The following is a 22,745-nucleotide window of genomic DNA, read 5'->3' as shown; positions in this document are numbered from 1 at the left end:
CGGCTGAAGAGCAGAGGTAGCTTGTCCTACTGGCCACACATCCTAACTGCTCCCTGTGCCTCTTTTCTATGTTCCTCAGTTCCTCTGGGCTAGTGTGCTTTCTATTATGCATGAGTGTCAAAACCAGTACATCTATGTGCTGGCAACAGATACAGAGTGGACACAACCCTCACCAAAGCAGTGTGTGTCTGTGTGTGTTTGAGGGGGGTGTTCATGAATGAAAAGCAAACACATAGGATTGACCGGGCTTATTTTAACAGTAGGGACAAAAGCCAACTTGAAGCAACAGGATTTTGAATTCCTGAATGTTCATAATTACCACACTAAACCTTGCCCCCCTTTGTTACGGTTGTCGTGGTCATTTGGCATTGTGGTGCGCCGTTCAAGATGACAGTGGAGGCTACATTAAAATAATCCATGGTGACTTTTTGTATTTCTTTCATTTAAGACAAAAAGCAGAGCAGTTCTTCTCATTTCCAGTCAGCCGCCTTTGCTTTTGCAGACTCAAATAACAGCCTTGAGAGAGAACTGTTGACATCTCCGTTTCCAGCTTACTTCTGTTTTACTTTTTCTATTCATGTCGTCATCTGATTCATGAAAGATGAGATATCTTAATGTTAATGTGATTTGATAACTACTCAAAGCATAAGCCAGGGTTGCGCATTTCTGAAATATAACTGGTGCTTGGTGTCATATAGCTTTAAGCGCTGAAGGAAAACTGGAATAACACAGACTGTATGTCAAAGGTGGACATAATGTTGAGCTCTGGAAGGTGAGATGAACCTACATCTCTTTTAATGGCCAGCAGGTGGCATCTCTTCTGGTTACAATGAGACTTCTGATGAAAAAAGAAACCAACTGCTCCATACTTCAGAAAACATTCACATCTACTTCAATAGAGCATGATGCTCATTAATGTAAATTATGGTCCCGTTTCTAATAAAATAGCTAATAAACCAAAGTATGCTTCAGGGTCTGGCTACATTATGATGGGCAAGCCCTTGGTTTTTCAGTCAGACTCACCCCTCATCTGGTTATGAAATAAAATGCTGATGGGCAACTAATGCTAAACTGGAGGCTTTAAAACAAATCAGTGCATGACATCACAGGATAGTGGATAGATAGTGGGTAGTGAATACAGGCTACAGGGATTATCTCTATTTTAGGACAGAGACAGTTATTCCTAATATTAAATTATCATTCTAAGACATTCTACATTGATGCTCTGTTGTTTGTACATTGAATCCATATGTATCCATGTTACTTGAGAAATGATGTGAATCTCATGTTTCACCACATCCCAAAGTTGCTCCATTGGCTTGAGCTCTGGTGACTGTGGAGGCCATTTAAGTAAAAACTCATTGCCATGTCCAAAGAACCAGATTGAGATTATCTGACCTTTGTGATATTGTGTGTTATCCTGCCTGAAGCAGCCATCAGAAGATGGGTACACTGTGGTCACAAAGGGATGGACAAACAATAACAAGGTCAGCAACGATAGCTAGGTAGTCTGTGGTGTATAAACAATACTCCAGATTCTGACTCTACCATCTGAATGATTATTCAGAATGATTCTGAAAGATTCATCAGAGCAGGCAATGTTTTTCAAATCTTTTGTTGTCTAATTCTGGTGCGGTTTTGTGAATTGTAGCCTCAGTGTCCTGTTCCTAGGTCACAGGAATAGGACATGGTTTGGTCTTTTGCTGCTGTAGCCAGTCTGCTTCAAGGTTCAATGTGTTGTGCATTGAAAAATGCTCTTCTGCATATCTCTGTTAAAACAACTGGTTATTTGAGTCATTGTTGCCTTTCTATCAGCTTAAAGCAGTCTGGCTATTCTCCTCTTAAATTTGGCATTAACAAGGCGTTTTCACCCAGAGAACTGCTGCTCACGGGCTATTTTCTATTTTTTTGGACCATTCTTTTTGAACTCTAGAGATGGCTGTACACTGTCGTGGTCCTGGGTCATTTCACCCAGCGTTTAGAGTTTTCTTGTGGTTTTCTCATTTTGTGTTATGATTTATGCTTAAGTCCACTTTGTTAGTCTTGAGTTTATTCTGCAGTGCCAAGATTGTTCTGTTTAGCTTTTGTTTATTAGATTCCCTCTTGTGTGTCTGCCCTCTGTGTCTCTTTCTGTGTGTCTGTGTTTGTATTTGTGAGTTTTGTGTCTTGCTTCCCTTTTCGTGTTTCATTCTGTTTCCCCCTGCCTGTCATGTTTATCCATGTTTCCCCAGTCATGTCTCTGTGTGTCTGTCTGCGTCTCTGTGTGTGCGTTCCGGTTATTTCCTGTTTTACTTTGGTGGTCTCCTGTCTGTGTGCACCATGTTTTGTTTTGCTTCTCTTACTTTGAAGGAACCTTGTCTCATGTGTTATGTTTAGCTTTCCGTCCTCTGTCTCGTTGTGTGTAATTTGCCCCAGCTGTGTTCTCTATGTGTCTCCTGTTCCCTCGTCATTCCCTGTGTATTTAAGCCCTTTGTTTTCTTCTGTCTAGTGTTGCGATCTCCCTCATACCTGGTTGTGTGTTATGTTCCTAGTTTAGTTTCTGCATTGACTTGTGCCAGCAATAAAGCTGAGTTTTTTGAGTTCATGTTTTGTCTCTGAAAGTCTGCATTTGGGTCCTATCTGCCTGCTCCACACACAGTTCATGACAAACACTCCAGATTCTTTGGGTGATGACTGGTAGAACATCTTCGGCCACTATTTTTTGAGTTGACTGGAAGGAAAGGTGTGACCTCAAAGATAGGAACTCCACCACCAGCTCAGCAAAATCACCTAGCAACCCAGGTACACCATGCACCTGCATATGTTGGCAACAGTGTTAGCCACTCTTGTTGTAGATGCCACATAGATTTAATGCAGAGGGCTAAATTAAGCTTTGTTCACTTTATTTTCAGTTCTATTTCAGGTGAATAGGCATGGCAGTGTTATGTGAATATGCCCTCAAAGTGTGAAAATTGGATTATGTGTTTAAAAGTACCAATTATTTCTGCAATTATTTACAATACACTCTGTGTGTCTGCCTACCTGTGGTTGGGCCTTGAGAGAAAAATGGTTTTCTTCTCCGCTCCGAGCCCAAGCCCATTTATTAAGGTGTGTTTATCATTCATTGTGACCTGGGTTAAGTGTCCTGAGAATTATATTTAAGGCTGTGGGTCCCAGTTGGCAATTAAGTACAATTCATTACAGCAGACACACAGCCCTACAGGGGAAAAGGTAAGAGCCATGGCAAAACACTACGGCATGCACAGCAGAGAGAAACAGACGAGAAAGGAGGAGGGAACGTGAGATTGATTTTCTTTTTTTTTTTTAAAGCAAAGAGGAGGGGCATGTGTAGGAGGTAGTGAATGTGAGGAAAAAAAGTGAAGATTGTTTGTGTGAAAGAGGTGTGTATCCTGGAGAGGGAACAGAATTAAAATAACGAAGAACAAGATTCTTGGCAGAAAGACTGGGATCGCTAGGAGAAGCAGAGCTGTATTTACCAGACAGCCTGGCTGCACCCTCACCTGATGGTGTGGTCTGTGAGGGTTGGGACTCTCAGAGAGAATTTCATGCCTTTCATTTGTTGCATTTTGATGTGGAGGGTGTAAGATGTTCTGGTGTTTTCTTGCCCCGCAGAGTGGCGCCCCAGTGCTGGCACTCTTTTGAAGATAAGGCTACCAGCTGTGAAGGGTGGACTCTTCAAAAAGTTTTTTTTTGTTTATATATGAAGTGCACCGAAAGCTCTTGAACTAACTCAATTACTCATTTATGCTCTCACTTATGGCAAACCAAATAGAGAGGTTGGCACTGGGCGCTTGTATTGTTTGCCATTTGGCACTATAGATTCATTCATTCAACAGTTTTTAATTTTGACCTTTGTCTTCAAGGTAACACTCTGATCTGCCCCTGTCATTGATTTATAACGCTGCTGTTAAAAATCTACAATTGCTTGACGTAAGCTCGCAGAGCCAGATTTACTGAGCATTTGGAATATAATGTGACACGCTTTCTGAGTCTGGCACTGTGCACGTTATTTGTTAGTCATGGCTGCCTGGAAGCACACTTCCTGTCATTTAAGATGCACTTTGCACATTTAGTAGATTATCCAGCGTGCTGTGCTGATATTGCAGGAAGTGCACTGATAGCTATTGTGTTAGAAGTGATCATTTGAATTGAGCCAACACTGTACAAACTCTGCATAGGTAACAAATATTTACATCCATATATACCCTTATTCATATAGTATACAGGGCTGCAAAAGTCTTGAGCCACCCATCTTTCTTTATATTTGGTTAGATAGGAAACGGGTGCAAAGATTGATAGAAATGTGCAATCATACATAAAACCACAGTATAAAAGGCAAAAACAGAGTTTGTACAATTTTAACAAGCTTGAAAGCAAAGACCTGGGGTGACCACCTTTATTCTTTAACAAGCCATGAACTCTTTTAGCCAACCTTTATCGTCATTTCTTTAAGTAGTCTTCAGGAATAGTCCTCCAGGCTTCTTGAAAGACATTCAAAGCTCTTCTTTAAATATTGGCTGCCTTTTGTTCCACTTGCTCTCTGCTTGAATAATGTTGAAATTTGGGCTCCTGGGAGAACGATCCATGACTGAAAGCGTTCCATTGTGTGTTTTTCTATTCAGGTATGCTTTTACTGTTTGGGATCATTGTCATGAAAAATGAAGATGCTGCCCAATCAGATGCTTCACATGTGGTATTGCATGGTGGGTAAAAATCTGAAGGTACTTTTCTGTGTTCATAATTCTATCAACTTTGACAAGATCTCCTCTGCCACTGGCTGAAAGTCTCCACCCTATTTTACAAATGGCTGTAGACACTCGCTGTTTCGCCTCTCTCTCTACCTCATCTGTACATATTGATTTCAACCAAATTTCAAATTTAGATTCATAAGACCTGTTGCCACTCATTTTGTGAGCGTGTTTTGCATTCAGGTGGGATACCTCAGCCTTTTCTCTCAGTTTACCTTCTTTAAAATAGGCTTCTTAACAGCCACTGAGACCATTTATACTGCACATCATGCCTTTTTTTTTTTTTTTTTTTTTTTTTTTTTACTAATAGCACTTTGACAATCTTGCTGGAGTAATAATATTAATGTATTCTTGCAAAACTGTGTCTTACTTGGATCAAACTGAAGAACAAACTGATATGCTTTTGCTACCTTGTGTGCTATGTGTACACACAATACTGATTTATCCCTGGAGTTAAGCGTCTTTTGTATGCCTGGATGATTCATAGGTCAGTGTTAAGACACTTAACAAAGACTGAACTGCAAATGAATGAACAAACAGCCAAGAAACTTTGAAAGACCTTCTGTGAGCTTAGACAACACATCAAGTCTGGGTAGTTGGAAGCGAAATATTAAGGAATAAGGGATGGCTTAAGAGTTTTGCACATGACTGTATATTTTTCACAAGCTTGTAATTACAGAGCCAAGTCTGAACATTTCCTGTTGGAATGTGCACTCATTGTTTTTCACCTGTTGAGATAACTTTGATTGACAGCTCAGCTCTGAAGTTTTCATAAGGGAGATCATTTTATGGTCGGAAAAAAAGCTAATTTTATAAAATCAGTGAAAACATCTGATCAAAATGAAAAAAGTAATAAAGTCTGCAAAACAAGGTGTAGAAGTGATATACCAAATTCTTGCTTCTCATGACTTATATGCAATGGCAGCTGAATTGGACAGTCACAGCTGCTGCTGAAGGGGAGTTATTATGCTCTTTCCCAGCTCCTCATTATTTTTATTCTTAGACTTCACTAGTGTGGCTCTTTGCAGTTCAAAACAATCTTGTACAGAGCCTTTGTGCAACCATTCAGTTCATCCATTGTCTGAGACGACCCACTTTAGCGCCCTTCCCCCTCCTGTTAAGCCAACTTTCTTCTAATTGGCTGGTCCCAGTAAACAGAAGGTTTAAAATCAGGTGGGCGGGGCTAGCCATGTTTAATGTGAGCACTGACCACTGTCACAGTACACATATGACAGAAAAAAAACAAACAAATGCTCTTATGTATTATTCCCACATTTACTTTTGGAATACACAGAACATGAATGCCACCATGTGTTTGGAGTACTCTTCATTTTGCTCACAGTAAAATCAATATAATTGAGCTCCCTGCGGAATCTGAATTGCACTGTAACTCGAGGATTTCACTGCAGCATTTCTGCCCAAAAGTAAACAAAGCATTAAAATGAAGAAAAATCTTAATTCAATATGAGCCTTGTTCATCTATTTATTTCACAAACTTTTAGTCAATTATTTGAACGCTCCATTGATCTCACTGTAAACAGACTTCAGCGTGTTCATTCTTTGTCATAAAGAGAGGGTTTTTTTTCCCCACTCACAAGTGCTGTTCTTGTAAAACTTATTTACTGAGCTTCCCTCTTCAGATTTTTCAAAGGCTCTTTTGAGTAAATATGAAAGGGAAATGTTTCGATAGCTGCATGCATCAGCGAGACAAACTCATATCTCACCATACAGTTCACAAATGCTCTGTTGTTTGCACTTTAAATTCCAATTTTGCACTCCTACCACCCCTTCAACCTCCCCCTTTCTCCCTCCATTATTCTCTTCACCTTCCTTCAGGCCCTCCTTGCCATAATTATTCATTCATTCAGCTTCCTCATTGCATGTACGTTGGCTAAGAGGTGCAGTAATCTTTTTTTTTTTTTCTTTTCCTAGGATTTTTCTGTAATCCAAAGAGCACATACCAGGTCTGTCTGTGGGTCTTTTCATATTGAGGCTAAAGAGGCTGTGCCTCTGGAGGCTTAGTAGTCTTATTGTGAATGGCTTTTTGCATTTGCTCATTTTCTGCTGTTGCCATCAGTGCTGCACACACGCTTAACAAAAAGCTCACAGTGTTCAAACAGCATTCCTGCTTTTTTTTTTTTTTTTGTAGTTACAGGTTAATGGTGAAAAGAGGTTTTCGGCTTAAAGAGCGCTCCTGATATTACAGCTTAATAATTGATTTTTACTTTTGTTGTTTAGCTGGTAAGTATTCAGTTAATAAGATTAGGAACAACAGCGCTAACAGCTCTGTGAGCACTTAAAAACAGATTCACTCTGAGCTAAAGGCTAGTTAAAAAAAGGTACTGTATACTGTTTATCACATTACGTGCTGTATTTAGTGGGGTTACATGCCAGCATTGATAATTAGCATTAAACACAAAGTACAAGTGAGGACAAGCTCCCACCCTGCTTACAAGATCTATGTCAGTGATGCTGGAGATCTCCTGTTTTCCCGACTTTTATGCTTGCAGGTTGTTTATCTGCTGCTGCTCTGACTCTGGGGCAAACACTTTTTTCTGCCTCCTTCTACTTCTCTCTGACACAGCTAGCCTCTCCAGCACAGCCCCCATAAAGGCTAGGTCTTTCCCTTTTTGTCTCCTCTTTTAGAAACAGCTAGTTCAATGCCTCTTCTTGCTTTCCTTACCTCCCCTCTCTCGAGGTGGGTAAGTAGAGAGTAAAATTGATTTCACTATATAAAGAGAAAGAGAACAGAAAGCTGTATATTTAAAAAGTGTTTACAGGACTATGTTTTTAATAGCAATATGATTTACTTTTTAAAAATAATTCCAACAAAGATTTTAAGGAATGAGCCATCTTACCCAGGGAGCTGCATGATTATTTCAGTTTTAATTGCACAGAAATGTTCCATCTATTTTTTTTTTATAAACATAGTAATAATTTTAAAGTGTGTATCTGTCAATCACATACTGTAAAAGAGACAAAAAATAATATATACACTTTTTTTAAAAAAAATCTAATAACATTAGGTTTATTAGTGCTATTATATAATATATGATAAATGTAATGTAATGCATATTGCATTATTTCAATGAAAACTGTGCAAGCCAAATGGATGTACAAGTCATTAGCTTATAATGAAAAACTGGAACCTCCTACAAGAAATGTAAGTAGATTTTGAATTGTAAAATATTTCATGGATTTAAAAAGCAATTCAACTTTTGCTTGCTTTTGTTTCCTGAAGATCCTCAGGGAAACACACTGCCAAAAGAAAAAAGCTGCTGCATACCATAGCCAGTATATTGCTGAGTGTCACTGATGGCATTAATGTTTGGGCAGAAACTGTCAAATTACTGTTGTAATCACTGTATTCCCTGTCATGTACTTGCCTGCAAAAGGCTGACGTGGCAGAGAAAACGTGGATAACCTGTGTGCTTTCTCTGCCTTTTAAATAGAAACAGAGTAGTTAGTGCACCGTTAACGGTGTCTCCAGTTGTCAGATATGTCTTAGGTTTGTTGTTTACCTCTGTGCAAAGTGAGGATGGCTATTATTAGTCAGTGTTGTTGATTCTGCAGTTCTGTATTCACCTCTCCAGGCTCCGCTTGCTGCTCCCGCAGCTGCCACACATCACTTCAGGAATCTGATGAACTGTACCAACCTCAGATTAACCTCCAGCCCTGTCTTTCTTTTTCTGCAATCCCAGACCGTCACTGGAGGTGAGTCATTCACTCACACGCTTGGCACATGGGAACTAATGCGCACACACCACCTATGCCTACACAACCTCACACACACATGCACGCATGCACACACACAGGGAAAGTGAAGTTCCTTCATTGACAGGGTTATAGAGAGGTTTAAAATCCACCTGCCCTCCACTGTCAGACAGGCCCTGCTAAGTCTGGAGTTTAATAGACTCAGGCAGACAGCTCTTGGAATGGAAGAGAATATCTTTTAAGATATTCAAGTGCAAGTATTGGTAATTCTCTCAAATAATAAATAGGATTTGAAGACTCTTATTGTGGAAGACATTTAACAGTAAAGAAAATACCAGACAAATAAAAAAATACAAGTGTAGATTTGGGTAAAACAAAATATCTTTTGAATAGGTGATGGCAGATAGTCAACAAAGTCAGTTTGAGGACAGCAACTGACAGCGAGCGGCTGCAGACCTGGTTTCTGTCTTCAAAGCAATTATGTCAAAAACAAAGCATAATTGCACCAGCATCTCATGTGCAATGCTCCTCCCATTCAAACCACTATCCATCCAGCTTTTGTCAATGCTAGACTGGTTTACATTTCTTATTCTGCTCACGTTGCATGTTTTTGTTGTTTTTATGATTTATTTTTATTTTTTATTTTTTTTTTGTCAATGTCCAAATGTGTCCTGGTGCATTTTATTATAAGTGTTTTCAAATTAAAACTGAACTGTAGGCTTTAGACTAAATGCATTTGTTTAGCAATGCAAGACATTGTGTATATATTTCTGCACAATTGTGAATGAGAATATTGTTGTTAAAGTTATCAGTCCCATCAATAGTTTCTAATCGCGATCTCCTGCGAGCGTGACGATGAGACGTTTCCTGTCTCATGCAATCTTATAGCCTTAGTTTAAGATATCTGTAGCTTATGTCTCTCTTCAATTGTGTTGAAATATAAGAGGCATGGCTTCTACAGAGGCTCAAGCAGCTTTAGTGTTGAACTTTAAGCTTTTGAACAATAAGTTATCTTAAGATATCCCATTTTAAAGACACATCTCCATTTCTGAGATATAGAAAAATAGTGAAAGTTGTTTCATGCCAAGTCTGATGCAATGTGCTGAATGAGATTTGACTATCAACTCAAGACTTTTACTTGACTTGTCTTCTTAATCCCAAAATGTGCACTATATTCTTTATAGCTGGCAGATACATACTTCAAACAGGCAATTGTGGGTAACACTGGGGGAGTCTGATACTGCTTGTGAACTGCAGGCATTACTATTACTTATCTGCTGCATTTATAGTATCGCAGCGCCAAGCATTTAACCTTTTATGAATGTAAAGAAATAGCATGGTACTTTAGAAAATCTGCTTTTCCATAAAATCATAAAATATTAAACATGAAGCTGCAGGTGGTATGTGGTTAGAATTGCTTGGTTAGCTCTAGAGATGGTAAAAGCAGAAAATACCCTGGCTATGCCCAGTGGTAAAAACAAAATCCATTTGTTAAACAACACAAATGACCACATTATAGCTGGTTTGTTTGAGCCATACATAACCTGAAATGTAACAACAGCAATTAGTCTTAAAGCAGGGTGTCCTATGCCAGGCACTGTAATGTCTTTGCATTAACCTGGTGGCTGGCTGAAGCTTCAGATTTAACCTAGAAGCAGGAGAATTTACTCTTCTAAACAACAGCCAGTATTAAAACTTTAAACTCCAAAAATAAAAGCAACTAAAACTAAATTATCAATATTAAAAAGCCACATTTATGCTGAAACACTATTTACCCCCAAAAAAGGAATGCACCTCAATGCCCCTTTTCAAAAGTTTCATTAACTCCCTGTAAACGGTGTACCAAACACAATACTAAGACTACATGATTGGTATTGCAGCTGACAGTGCCTCATATCATGTTAAGTCTTTGTGTTAAATCTAATGGAAAAGCTATTGAGCCAAAACCAAATGTTTATAGAACTTTGTGACTTCTCACTGTAACTCTTTTAAACCTCACAAATGAACTGTAAGAAGGCAACTCTTTGATAGCTTTGCATGAAATATTCTCTTTATGCACTTTAGTTTTCAAAGTTCACCTTTGCTGTTTTTTATCTGAACCTTAAATCTGCTCCTTTGTAGCAGTTCAGCAGTTACAAGCCAAAACCTCTGCTAAATGCATAATAGGACAGGACGTTTTTTTTTCGTGCAGAAAAAAACCCTACTCTACGCTTTGAGATTGAGTAGATAACCTTCACTCAATGAAGGTGATTTGGAATTGTCTAAGCTTCAAAGGTGTGTGCTGAGTATTTGGTTTCAAACATGTAGCAGGTGTTTTTTGGGTCAAGAGGAAACCATGTGACTTTATTTTGTCTATACTGGGGTTTTAGCTTCTGGAGAATTCCTAAAGTAGATGCTCAAAACCTTCCTCAAGGACACCTAGCATTTGCTAAATCTAGCAGTCATGCATCTAGGCGAGACACGAAATGGGATTAGATCAACTTCATAATTGTCCCCCACAATGAAATCAGGAGAGACGCTACGGATCGACCCTTGTCTTTTCACCCAAATGTCACCCACAATAACTTGGACGCCAGTGATTAGATTTTAATAAAATTTGTGTAGCTAGAGGGGCTGATGGCTGTCATTGCTTTGTTGTGGCATTTTACAAATTACAATGGCTAACAGGAGAGGAGCAGAACAAAAATGACATGATGTTCATATCATGCTCAGAATCTTCAGTGGCAGTGAATTACATTGTCTTACATTACCATTACATCATTTGTTTATAACCATTATAATAGTTTATATATCAAATAATATTTCCAATTATTCATAAGCGACAGACTGTATCTGCAATATGTTAAAAATTCACAGTGTATGCAAACAATGCATATATTGTGCAAATACTCTCAAGGGCCACTTTATTAGGTATACTTGTTTAACTGCTATGTTCACTCAACTGGGGCATCAACTCAATGCATTAAGGCCATGTAGAGGTCAAGATGATGTGTTGAAGTTCAAATTAAGCATCAAAATGGGGAAGAAAGGTGATTTAAGTCACTTTGAATGTAGTAGGGGTCACCACAAACTGGTGATCTAGTATGATTCTCCCACACAGATATTTCTAGGGTTTACAGAGAATGATTCAAAATGAGGAAATGTCAAGTCAGAATGCTACAAGCTCATAGGAAAATGACAATAACTGAAATAATCAGTTGTTATAGCCGAGGTATGCAGAAGAGCTTCTCAGAATGGACAACATGTCAAACCTTGAAGCAGATGGGCTACAGCTGCAGAAGACCACACGTCACTTGAGTACCACTCCTGTCAGTTAAGAACAGGGAACTGAAGCTACAATAGAAGGCAGGAAAACTGTTGCCTGGTCTGATGAGTGTGATGCAGCTTTCACATGATAGTGTGAGAGAGATTTTGTTGGCACACTTTAATCTCCTCAGTACAAAACGAGCATAAATTAAACTCTACAGCCTACCTGAGTATTGCTGCTAACCATGTCCCTTCATGGCCACAGTGTACCATCCAATGATGGCTGCTTCCAGCTGGAGTGTGTGCCATGCAACAAAGCTCAAATCATCTTTAACTGGCTTCTTCAACATGACAACGGGTTTGCTTTACTGAAATGGCCTCAACATACACCAGATCTCACTCCATTAGAGCATATCTAGGACAGCTGAAAAAACTATGAAATATTATCATGTCAATATGGATCAAAATCTCTGAGGAATTCTGCCAATCTCCCATTCTGCCACATGGAACAGATTCAGTTGTAGTGATTGTAAAGACCACTGAAGTCTGCTTCACTGTCATTGTCATAAAACCCCTTTGAGATGTGTGACACGGTGTGTTGTCAAACTGGAAGTAGCCATCTGGAGATGACAACTTGTGAAACCCAAACAGTGCCAAGAAACCATTCCCAACACCTTCACACCATCACCACTACCACCGTCTGAGTTCCTGTAGTCTTTCTGACCTCTTATCAGCAAGGTGGCTTCTGACTGTGGTGCTTGAAAATTCCAGCAGTTTCAGAAATACTCACATAGGCCCATCTGGCGCCAACACCGATACACATTCTTCCCCCGTTCTGGTGCTTGACGTGAACGTTAACTCAACTGAACCCAAGTTCGGCTCCCCCCTGGGCTCAAAGATTCTGCCAGCAGAACTGAAGCTCCTGTGGGATGTGGTTCTGAGCGAGAGATGACCAAGCTAATTGTTTTCAACTGGCCTTTTGAGCAGCGATGACCAGCTCACAGGAAGGGGTTGTGACCTCTCGCCGGTGTCCAGGCATGTGTTAAAAGCCTTCCCACAGTGCAACACGCCCTGGACTAATTTCACACCCTTTCTATTGTGAAGGAGCCCAGCTGCGCTTGTGTACATTTAAGTTTGGGATATTTCTGTGTGATTGAGTTTGTAGACGCTCACTCTTTTTTCTCTCCCCGTATCCGTTTGCCTTTTTCCTTGCGTGGAGAGCGCACATGTCCCCATGTATTCCTTTTTGTATATGAATTTGTGTCTGGGTTTAGTTTTGTCATCCTCGCACGGTGGCCCACAATAAAAGCAGCTATGCCTTTCAGCATGATTTGTGTCGCACAGACGATTCCTCTTAGTGAGGAGTGTTTTCCACATGCCTGCTTCTCTCTCCACACTCGGTGGGAGAACGTCTCACTAATCCAATTTAGAACTAGGAAAACAGATTTCTGTCATGCAGTGCCACTGAAGAAACACGGTCTTTCTATAGTGCGTCTTTTATAATCATAAAGCTCAGAGGGTAGTTTTGTATCATTAAAAAGGGAATATATGCACATACATAAGCACAGTGTCTCAGTTACACTCTTCAATGATATCACTAGTCCATAAAAAAAGAGAATCTGATGGTGACGTGTCACATATCTCTGATACATAATCTATCATTTCTCTCAAAGTGAAACAGGATGTTTTTGCTGCTGTGTGGTTTGGTTCATTTATTGGCTTTTTTCATGTTTGAAGATACTTTTACACTATTTTTGTTCCCACTCATTTACTCCACATTCAGTAGCATGGGCAAGTCCAAAGGGCAGAGGATGGCTAACCCTGAAAAATGATTGGCTCCCCTGGTGCCCCATGACCAATAGCATTGGACAGTAATACTGTTAAGCTTACAATGTTCAACAACATTGAATAAGGGCATGGATTTGTTGCCTTCCAGCAGGAAAGCAACTTGGTATATTTACTAGTGCTGTGCAATATTAGAAATTTGGGTATAGATTCAACACGAAGTAAATACAGGGCCAGTATTGCTAATATCAATGCAGATATGAATATTTTGACTGGTAAAGGCAGTATATGTAGCGGAGGGCAGTGTGTTGTGATTTATAGGAATCATCATCAATTTGCCAAATTTAGAAAAACACTAAATCACTGAGTGCTCTACTTTCCATAATAATTAGTTAATACATCAATTCACATCTTCCAGTTTTTCATGTAATTTGAGACTGGGATTTCTGGAGACCAGGAATGTAAATGTGCCTACCTCTAAAGCACTGTGGAGCAAATTCTGTTTAAATGTGACCTACGGCTATACAAATATGTGACAGTTTTCAATTTAATTTGTCACATACACAGTACAAGATGTAGTGAAATGCTTGTGTCCGAGCTGAAGACAGGCTGCAGACGTAGCCACGCCATTCCAGGGCTTGGTTTTTAGCATGGGGTGTCTAAGCCAGGAGTCGAACTTGCAACTCCAGCTACAGAGGTGTGTAGTCTTACCACTACACTATCCAGCTACACAAAAAGGTTCAGTCATTTTTTTTTAAATTGTGCATGTTATAAGTATATTTTGTTATTTACAAAAAATTATTTATGTAACATAATTTAATGAGTTACATACTGAACCAGTGTTAGTATTGATAGTATCCATACTTTAATCAGTTTGCCCACCTCTAACATTTATCCAAGTACTGAAGTACAGACTAATATATCGAAAATAGGTATTTTAGATTTATAAATACGTATAAATATATATATTTAAATGTATTTAAGTCACTTTGTGTTAGATTACTTTCAGCCTATACTCTATTATATTATTATTTGGATGCAAATTTTGACGTTTCTGCTCCATGTCATTTATTTTAAATTTTTAGTTACTCATCATTTTATTGGTAAATTGCAGTATTATAGCTCAAGCTACCACTAAATCATTAACAGCTGCAACATTAAAGTCCTATACAGATTAATGAATCGGTTATTATGAGCCAGTAATATCATTTATACAATAATGAAAACTGTCATTCTACATAATGAATACGGTTACTTCAGGTACTTTAAATATATATTGATTATACAACCCATGCACTATTAATACTTGAGTAGAATTGCAACTTTTACTTGCATACAGTTGAAATACTTTTTTCCGATTTTCTGTAATTACCAAACTCAATATTACACTATATTATGCTATGCTGCAATGCCTGTTTGAAAATCGTGCCCAAACGTTTTCTACTCCAATTTTCTGCACTCATCTTATTTCTGATTAAATATTGTGATTCCCTCTCTGTGCCACCTATTTAAAAAATTGAGCCGTGAATGCAGCAACAGCACCAGTGTCCCAGAGGTGTGTTGTCCTTTGGATGCTCTTGTTGTATTTCTGCCTATGCTTTTTTTTGTCTGTGTACTCAAGTTACAATGAATAACAAATTAACAAATTGGTGACTTGCACCATGATGATCCATGGGGTAATCCTCCACTGTGTTTTACTGCTGATTATCCAGGTATTCTGTCTCACACATGCAAACAAACCATTGTGTGTGGATGGTAGGCCAGTGATGAGCTGGCAGATATCCACAGATGTAGATCCCAAATGCAGACAAAAAGCTGTTCCAGTTGGTTAATTTGTGTTTGCTGTCGATCAGGCTCAAAAACCAGCTCTTAAAAGAATTCATATAAAGAGCTGATTCTTTTTAGAAAGATTTGGGAAGCCTGTGCCTGTAAAGTTTTGTGCTAGTTCTTCAATTCCTCAGTTTGAGCAGTTAAAGGTAACATGATGCATGAGGCTGTTGCTGCGTGAAACCGGTTGCAAAACGGTTGCTGCATCACAAACCTGCTTGTGATTGCTTCGGTTGCTATCAGGTTGGCATGATCAACTGTAGTTTGCATGGAAGATCCAGATTTGTCGCCAAACACTAGCAAACTAACCACCAAGAGGCAGTGACACTTGTAAAAAGTGAGATGCCAAATGGAAACAGAAAACGGTCAACTTTGAAGTAAAAGTCGTGGCTTTTCTAACATGTCTGTTTCAGTGGTGATGTACAATTTTTACTTTAAAGTCGAACAATCCCCAGTTCACATTTATGTCATGCTTTTTGCAGTTTCGCTACTGCTTGGTGAGCAGTTTGCTAATGTTTGCAGACAAGTTGGCATCTTCCATGCAAACTATGGGAGACTGGTGCAACTTGCTAGCAGCCAAAGAGCTTTTTTTGTTGTTGTTGTTTTTTGCAGCATCATATACATCTTCTTTTTTTTTTTTTTTAAACCCACTGCATGTCCTGCAACAACCAACAGCCACTCACCAACAGTACATAATTTTTTACCTAGCAACAGTTGGTTACCAGGGGGCGACTGACTGGTCTTTAACTTCACAGTGACTTCCAGCAACAACTTGCCCAAATATTCCCTAGTGGCCAGTGGTAGCCATGTGGTTGCCATGACTGGGGCCTAAGAAAGCTCCTCGGACCACATTAATCTTGATGATTAAATAAACCTTTTTGGGTGAATTCTGCTTTTAAAGTTACCTTGGGAAGTTTTCAACCACTTGCGGTACTATGGAGTAAAGTTTTTGACATTCATTCCTTTTTCACTTTCACACAAACATGATGAAGTAATTTGTCCAAAACAAATTAATTACAGCGGGCGGCTGAGATTACATATTCTTTTTAGAATTTCATGCACATGCTGAATAAATGGTTCAGATATTTAGAAATCAATAAAAACATGCACGTGCGCGAGACATTAAGTGCTGCCGTGTACACAAAGTAATGGATGTGCATTCAGTTTGTCAAATTACACTCATTTTTCTTCTGTGTCAAGTTTGTATTATTTGACATTTAATAAAAGTGACTTGGAAAAACACCATGCAACAATACACATTCATGTATTGTTGTTTCTATTTGAATTTGGCGAAAGGATTGTGTAACCCAGACACTTGTCTGGGTTACAGTTTTGTAACATAATCAGTCATTTAGAAGGAAGTAAATCTAAAATAAGTAGAAGGTTGTCCTTGAGTCATTTTGTGAGATAACATGAATTTACACTATGATAAAATTCTCAGTGGTATAAGATAGCAGTGATAACGTAATGGCATGATAGCTTTACTTTTTGTACCAAGATTGCTGATTTTGAAATCCCATAGTCTTCCTTTAATAGTACATATCAGAAGAAACTGCCTTGTGATTTCTGAGTCTGAGACACTTATCTGTTGATAATTTAAGCTCATTAGAAATAGTGCAATAGTGAAACATTTTAAAAAGCCAATCTTTATTCATTCAAATAGAGGTCACCCACATATTGTCTTTCTTTTGTAGATTATAAATTGCACCTTTCTTTCTCAGCCTCTTCTCCACCCACCATCTCTCAGCGTTTGAGAAAGTCGACTGAATTTAAATGGGATAAATCATAAATCTGATTAGGTGAATATTCTCTGTGATCTGCAGGGCAATATGGAAGAAAGGTGATGAATTGAAAATGATGAGGAGACTTCTTTCATTTTCATTTTTTTTTTTTTTCTCTGTCTGTCTTCCGATCCACCCCCCGTTAGGAGTTTAGTTGAATAATTTACTAGCAGGGCCATAATGTGAGGTACTTCATTAGATAGAAAAGCTCTCTGGTGTCAACTGAGATGTCTCCTAATTGAGAAGCTTTTGATGAATCTCGATCAGAACTGTGACAATTTCAACAGTCTTGAGACATATTACAGTAACCTATAATTTTAAAAAGTTGCCACAGAGGTTTTAATATGTCTCTGCAAATGGTCATTAATTAACTATGGCTCAGAATGGACTGAAGCACACTTCCCCAGCCTAAATCAAGAACTTGATCTTGGCTTAAAAACCAAATAGCAGGCTGATGAGTGGTGCTTCTCTTTGAGGACTTGGAATTTAACATCTTTTTCTTTTTTTTTTTTTTTTTTTTTTAAGTTTGTTTATCAAAGGGAAAAAAGTGTGCATTTTTCAATTTCACTTACATAGCATCAAATCACAACACAAATGACCTCAAGGCAAAAACTAAGTACACTGCAAGTCCACCCTAACTGCTTCCACAGGAATAAGATGGTAAGTAGCAGCCAGGTGCTGCTAATTAAATCCACATAATTAAGTGATCAACAGCATGTCTGAGGCTTTGGCAGTAGGACTGGAAGATTCAGGTGTATGTTAAGATAATGCTACAGTCTCCACAGAAGTGGATGTTCTGGCCAAGTCAGAAAAGTCAGATTGTGCAATACTAAGAGAAACTGTAAAAAACCCAAGAGCTACGTCTTAGATTCTACAGACCTCAGTTAGCATGTTAAATGGTAAAGTCCATCACAGTACAATTCCAAAAAGACTGAACAAGTATGGCTTGTTCAAAGGAGTTACCAGGAGAAAGCCTCTTCTAAAAAGAACATGGCAGCATGGCTTAGGTTTGCAACGTCACATCTCAACAAACCCCAAGGCTTCTTATCAATCAGCCTATTTTACTAATATGTGCTCGGAAATGTTTTCCTCCTGAACAAAAAATGAGTTTGCCCATAAAATCATTTCAGATTTACAATTTTGTTCTTATTGGCGTGCATATGTTAGTAAATCTGACTTAGTGTAAATCAAGGGATTTGTGTCCGCTGTCTGCAAACTGCATACTATCTGCATATAGAAATACCCCCATTTTTTTTTTCTATATAAGGAAATACTTTTACCTGGAGTTGAAGTGCAGAGATCAGTGACAATGTTGTAAGAGAGAAGGCTGTAATGGTAAGGCAAAAAAGGACAGTCCAAATGGAGAAACTTGATTAAGAGTCTCTGAGGTCCAAGGAGGAAGCCAGAACATGGTGACAACTGGGGCTAAAATAACAGGGGATGCTGAATATTTTGAAATGTAAATCAAAGTTGATATGAAGAAAGATTTGAAAGAAAAATAAAATCAGATTGGCCAGGTGGCCAATTCAATGAAGAGTCCTGGTGGTTCCAGACTTTTTCCATTTACTGATGATGGAGACTGCTGTGCTAATTGGGACCTTCCACAGATCTCTGCCTTGATACACTCTACAGCCAGGGGTCTACAATTCCTTGGATTTAAAGGCTTTGTTTGTGCTCTGACATGCACTGTCAACTATGGGACCTTTAATAGACTGGTTTGTGCCTTTCCAAATCATGTCTAACCAACTTCAGCACAGGTGGAGTCCAATCAAGTTGTAAAACATCTCTCAGATGATTGGTGGAAACAGGATGTACCTGAGTCATGGAAAAGGCAGCAAATACTTATGTACATGTTATAATGTTGTTTTTCATTTTTAATAATTTTGCAAGAATTTTAAGCAAACTTTTTTCACTTTGTCATCATGGGGTAGTGTGTGTCGAATTTTGAGGTGAAAATAAACTTAATTCATTTTAGAATAAGGCTGTAACATGGTGCACATTCCTTGCTGTTTTATAAGAGATCTCTTCCTCTAAAAGGGTTTTCCCCTCCCCACTGAAGCCAAGTGCATGTCCATATTGTAAGGTCTTTTATCTCACAATAAACACACTATTGTAAATACTCTGAACTGCACTGTGTCCTGAAGAATTAGCGCCATCAAAAGTTTATCTCCATGATCTGAGAAATGGTATTGGACCATCTTAAACATTAATTTACATTTCCTGTAAGAGGTTTTTTATAAATTTTATTTTCAAACTGACAAGTTAGACCCTTTGGGGAAATAAACAACACATCAAAAACAGATGCAACACCGTCTCATGTTGATAAAGTAAAGAGTCCTAGATATAGCAAAGAATCGCTCCTGTCTGACACGTCTGGCAGCACCTGTGGCCCAATAGGACCAGTACCTTTTCTTTCCTTTCTCCCCAATAATAAAGAATATACTGCGTCTCAGAGCCATGATCCAGGATGAAACAAGGAGCATCCACAAATACATCAGGAAGATGGCCCCCTGAGATGAACTGCTGCAATAGTGCCTCAGGCACAGAGGTGCAAGAACGGGCCCTAAGCATCAGATTCACAGAGGCAGAAATCTACCACAGCAAAAAATACCCTAGTTGCAGTAAAAATGCTCCGGAGAAAATTCAGCAAATTGTAACTGGTTGTAAAATGGAAGCTGGGACAGTGTTCAGTGAAAGCCATAGCCAAGGTATGGATTAAAACTCCCCAAGTCCTGATGTGAGACACCTCCATAAGGGGTTGGGAAAAGTACAGCTAGGCTCCTGTGGGACTTTAAGTTCCAGACAGATAAGCAGCTGCTGGCCAACCAACCATTCATGGTGGTGGTTGACAAGGAGCAGAAGGCAGCAGTTATGATAGGTGTGACAATCCCAGCTGACAGTCACATCAGAAAGAAGGAGTATGAGAAGACTGTGAAGTACCAGGGGCTGAGGGAACAACTGGAGCAGATGAGGAAAGTGAAGTCCAAAGTGGTCCCAGGAGGGATCAGGAAAGATACTGTGCAGAGCCTGTAAAACTCCCAGGCCCCCAGCTGAGGATCTAAGGTTGAGGAAAAAAATACACCTGCCCCATTTTCCCCTCTTCATAAATACATGAATTAGATGTCAGTCTTCTATATCACTCTTGCATTTGTATGTTCTTGAACCCTGAATTTATTGATTGAGAATTTAAAAAACAACAACAAATGGGGAACACATTTTTTGTTTGTTATTTAAACTTGGTGACCTTTTTAGCCAGGCACATTAGATGTAGCTCAGACTCGGAGCGCATACAGAGAGAGGGCTGTTTTATCATGCCGGAGACACTGGCAAAGGAGAAGCCATTGATCTGTGAAACCACAACGTGAAACTTCTGCTCTGCTTTTTGAGCAGTGTGCGCTGACTGCAAGTCTGAAAGGAAATGGAAACTTTTTTATCCTAAAGGTTTGAATAACTTATACACTTACAACTTGCACTTTCTTTCTATATGCTCTGCTATGAACAAAAAGGACTGGGCAAACCCTCCTGTTTGCAGTGCGCCCAATGTGGTTTTAATTTTTTCACCCTGTCACCCTTGTGCCAGCGCGTGGAGCTTGATGAAATGTAAAAAGGCCCATAGTGTTAGTTCTCAGTCCCTATTAATCTGTGTTTATGAAATAACCATGATTTTCACTGGCTTTTCCACTCTCTCCAGGCCTGTTTCTGATTTTTGTGGGCATGACCTGGAGAATATTTGGCTTGCAGATAGCTTCCTTACTTACAACTCATATGTTTTCTGACCAGCCTGTAGCTTTTAAAGTACACTTAAAAGTCACAGTTGCAAATGTATTTCTACAAATATAAAGGAAAGTTAGAGTTACGGGAAGAAAAGGTTTGTTGTATAGCCATCAAATGAGGAAAGGCTGGGAGGGAAAGAGATTGAAAGCAGTAGCAACAGGGCCTAACAAACATCAGCGAGCGTCCTTTCAGTTGTTATCAATTGCATTGCCAGTAGGTCACCTTCTGCACTTATCAGCAAGCCCAAAAGACCATTATCATTCATTGTACTTAGTGATACAACAGCATTAATCCAGATTATGTAGGAGATTGCTAGTGGCCATGTGAAAAATCACCAGTGGCAAATGTTCTAAGTTAGCAAACAGAGCTTTCCAAGTGCTTTATGATGTGAAAGCATGACCAAGAGATTTTGGTGCATAATCTTAACAACGCAGCATGTGAAAACAAGAGTAAACAGTGAGCAAAAGCAGTAGAGACTGAAGTCCAAAAGATGGGGTTTCAAACTCATGTGTCACAGTTGAAAATAGGATGGCTTGTGTCTCTGCAAGCCATCCAATCTCCTAATGCGGACTTTTGTGGCTGATCTAAACTCTGTAATCTTGTGTTCAGCAGGGCAGAACGACCACGGCTAAATGAGGTGATCACTGCCTACTGCAGTGTTTCTGAAAATGTGGGATACTGAACAACTGAAGGTGGGGTGTGGATATCAAGGTGGAAAAATATAAAGTGAAACTACTATACTGATTTTCATTTTCACACAATTCATCCTGAATTTTTCTAACTGATTAAAATAAATTAAAACATTGTCTAAGGAAGTGCAAGCTGTTTTTGACTTCTGAAGTGAATCATGTCACGAAAAGGTTTGAGAACAACTGAGATATTGGTATGTAGTGGAAATGCCACTTAACCCCCTTTCAGTGGGCTGGTAACATGAGAGCACAGTTTAAGTTCCCTGCAACGACAAGAAGTCTGTTTGTTGTAGCTGTCCGTTGTCACCTTTGAGCAGTCTCAAGAATTTATAACATGGACTTCCTTTGTTCCCATTGGTGCTGTTGTTGTCCTTTAGTTTAGTCCCAGCAGTGGAGGAGACAGAAGTAATTATACACAGAGACTTTGTATGGAGTTGAAAGAGACTGGTAAAAACAAAGCTGTCCACTGTACGCATTGTCTGTGCCCTTTTCTTGAACTGCCTCCTCTTTGTTGTGAACTCTGCTCTCGATGCTCTATCCCTGTTCTTGACAAACTTTAAGCCAATCAGCATTCAATGCATGCATAGTGTCACCATCTCTGGCCATGACTGTTGACCTTTGGCAAACCATGACTCTGGCTGCAGTCCACAGAGATGTTAGGAGAAAAGCAACATCTACATCAAATTTTGCTGCCATGAAAAAGCGCTAAAAATGCAATACTTAACATAGTGATCTTCCTGTTGTGTGCCAAGTGGGACTTATTTCACAACACTGAATACAGAGCTGTCCCACTACAGGACACAACAGATTGGAGTATTAGCAGTGAGGATGCTATTTGCTCACCTCACAGTGACAAATCACACAGGACCAAAAGAAGGATAAATTAAAACAGTAGTGTTTTTCTTGGTGTTTTGATAGAAAAATGTGAAGTAGATGTAGTGATTTATTAACTCTGCCACGGAAGTTGTTTTTGGTAGGATTTGTGACATCATTATGTCATCACAAAAGTTTGTCTGGAGTGAGTCATGTTGACAATTCATAAAAATTTGGTTTGCATCCATAAAGGTCTTAAAGGTCAACTTAATGATTTATTGGTTGAAAAACAAAAAAGCCTAAAAAAAGCTTCTAATTTGTTGTCAACTTATAGAAAGTACCATAAGGATTTGAAATATCATGTCACA

General features: G+C 39.1%; 1 long non-coding RNA gene across 1 annotated transcript; it reads left to right on the top strand.

The window, feature by feature from the left end:
- Positions 1-2,502: 2,502 nt before the first annotated feature.
- LOC106098239 (uncharacterized) lies at positions 2,503-22,687 on the top strand. Its single transcript, XR_001224389.3, has 5 exons — positions 2,503-2,781; positions 4,623-4,703; positions 8,342-8,462; positions 14,061-14,190; positions 21,485-22,687. It is a non-coding gene; the product is annotated as an uncharacterized LOC106098239 (long non-coding RNA).
- Positions 22,688-22,745: the final 58 nt, after the last annotated feature.

This window comes from Oreochromis niloticus, linkage group LG17 (genome assembly GCF_001858045.2).
Source record: "Oreochromis niloticus isolate F11D_XX linkage group LG17, O_niloticus_UMD_NMBU, whole genome shotgun sequence".
Lineage (NCBI taxonomy): Eukaryota > Metazoa > Chordata > Actinopteri > Cichliformes > Cichlidae > Oreochromis > Oreochromis niloticus.
This window is presented reverse-complemented; position numbering and strand designations above follow the sequence as displayed.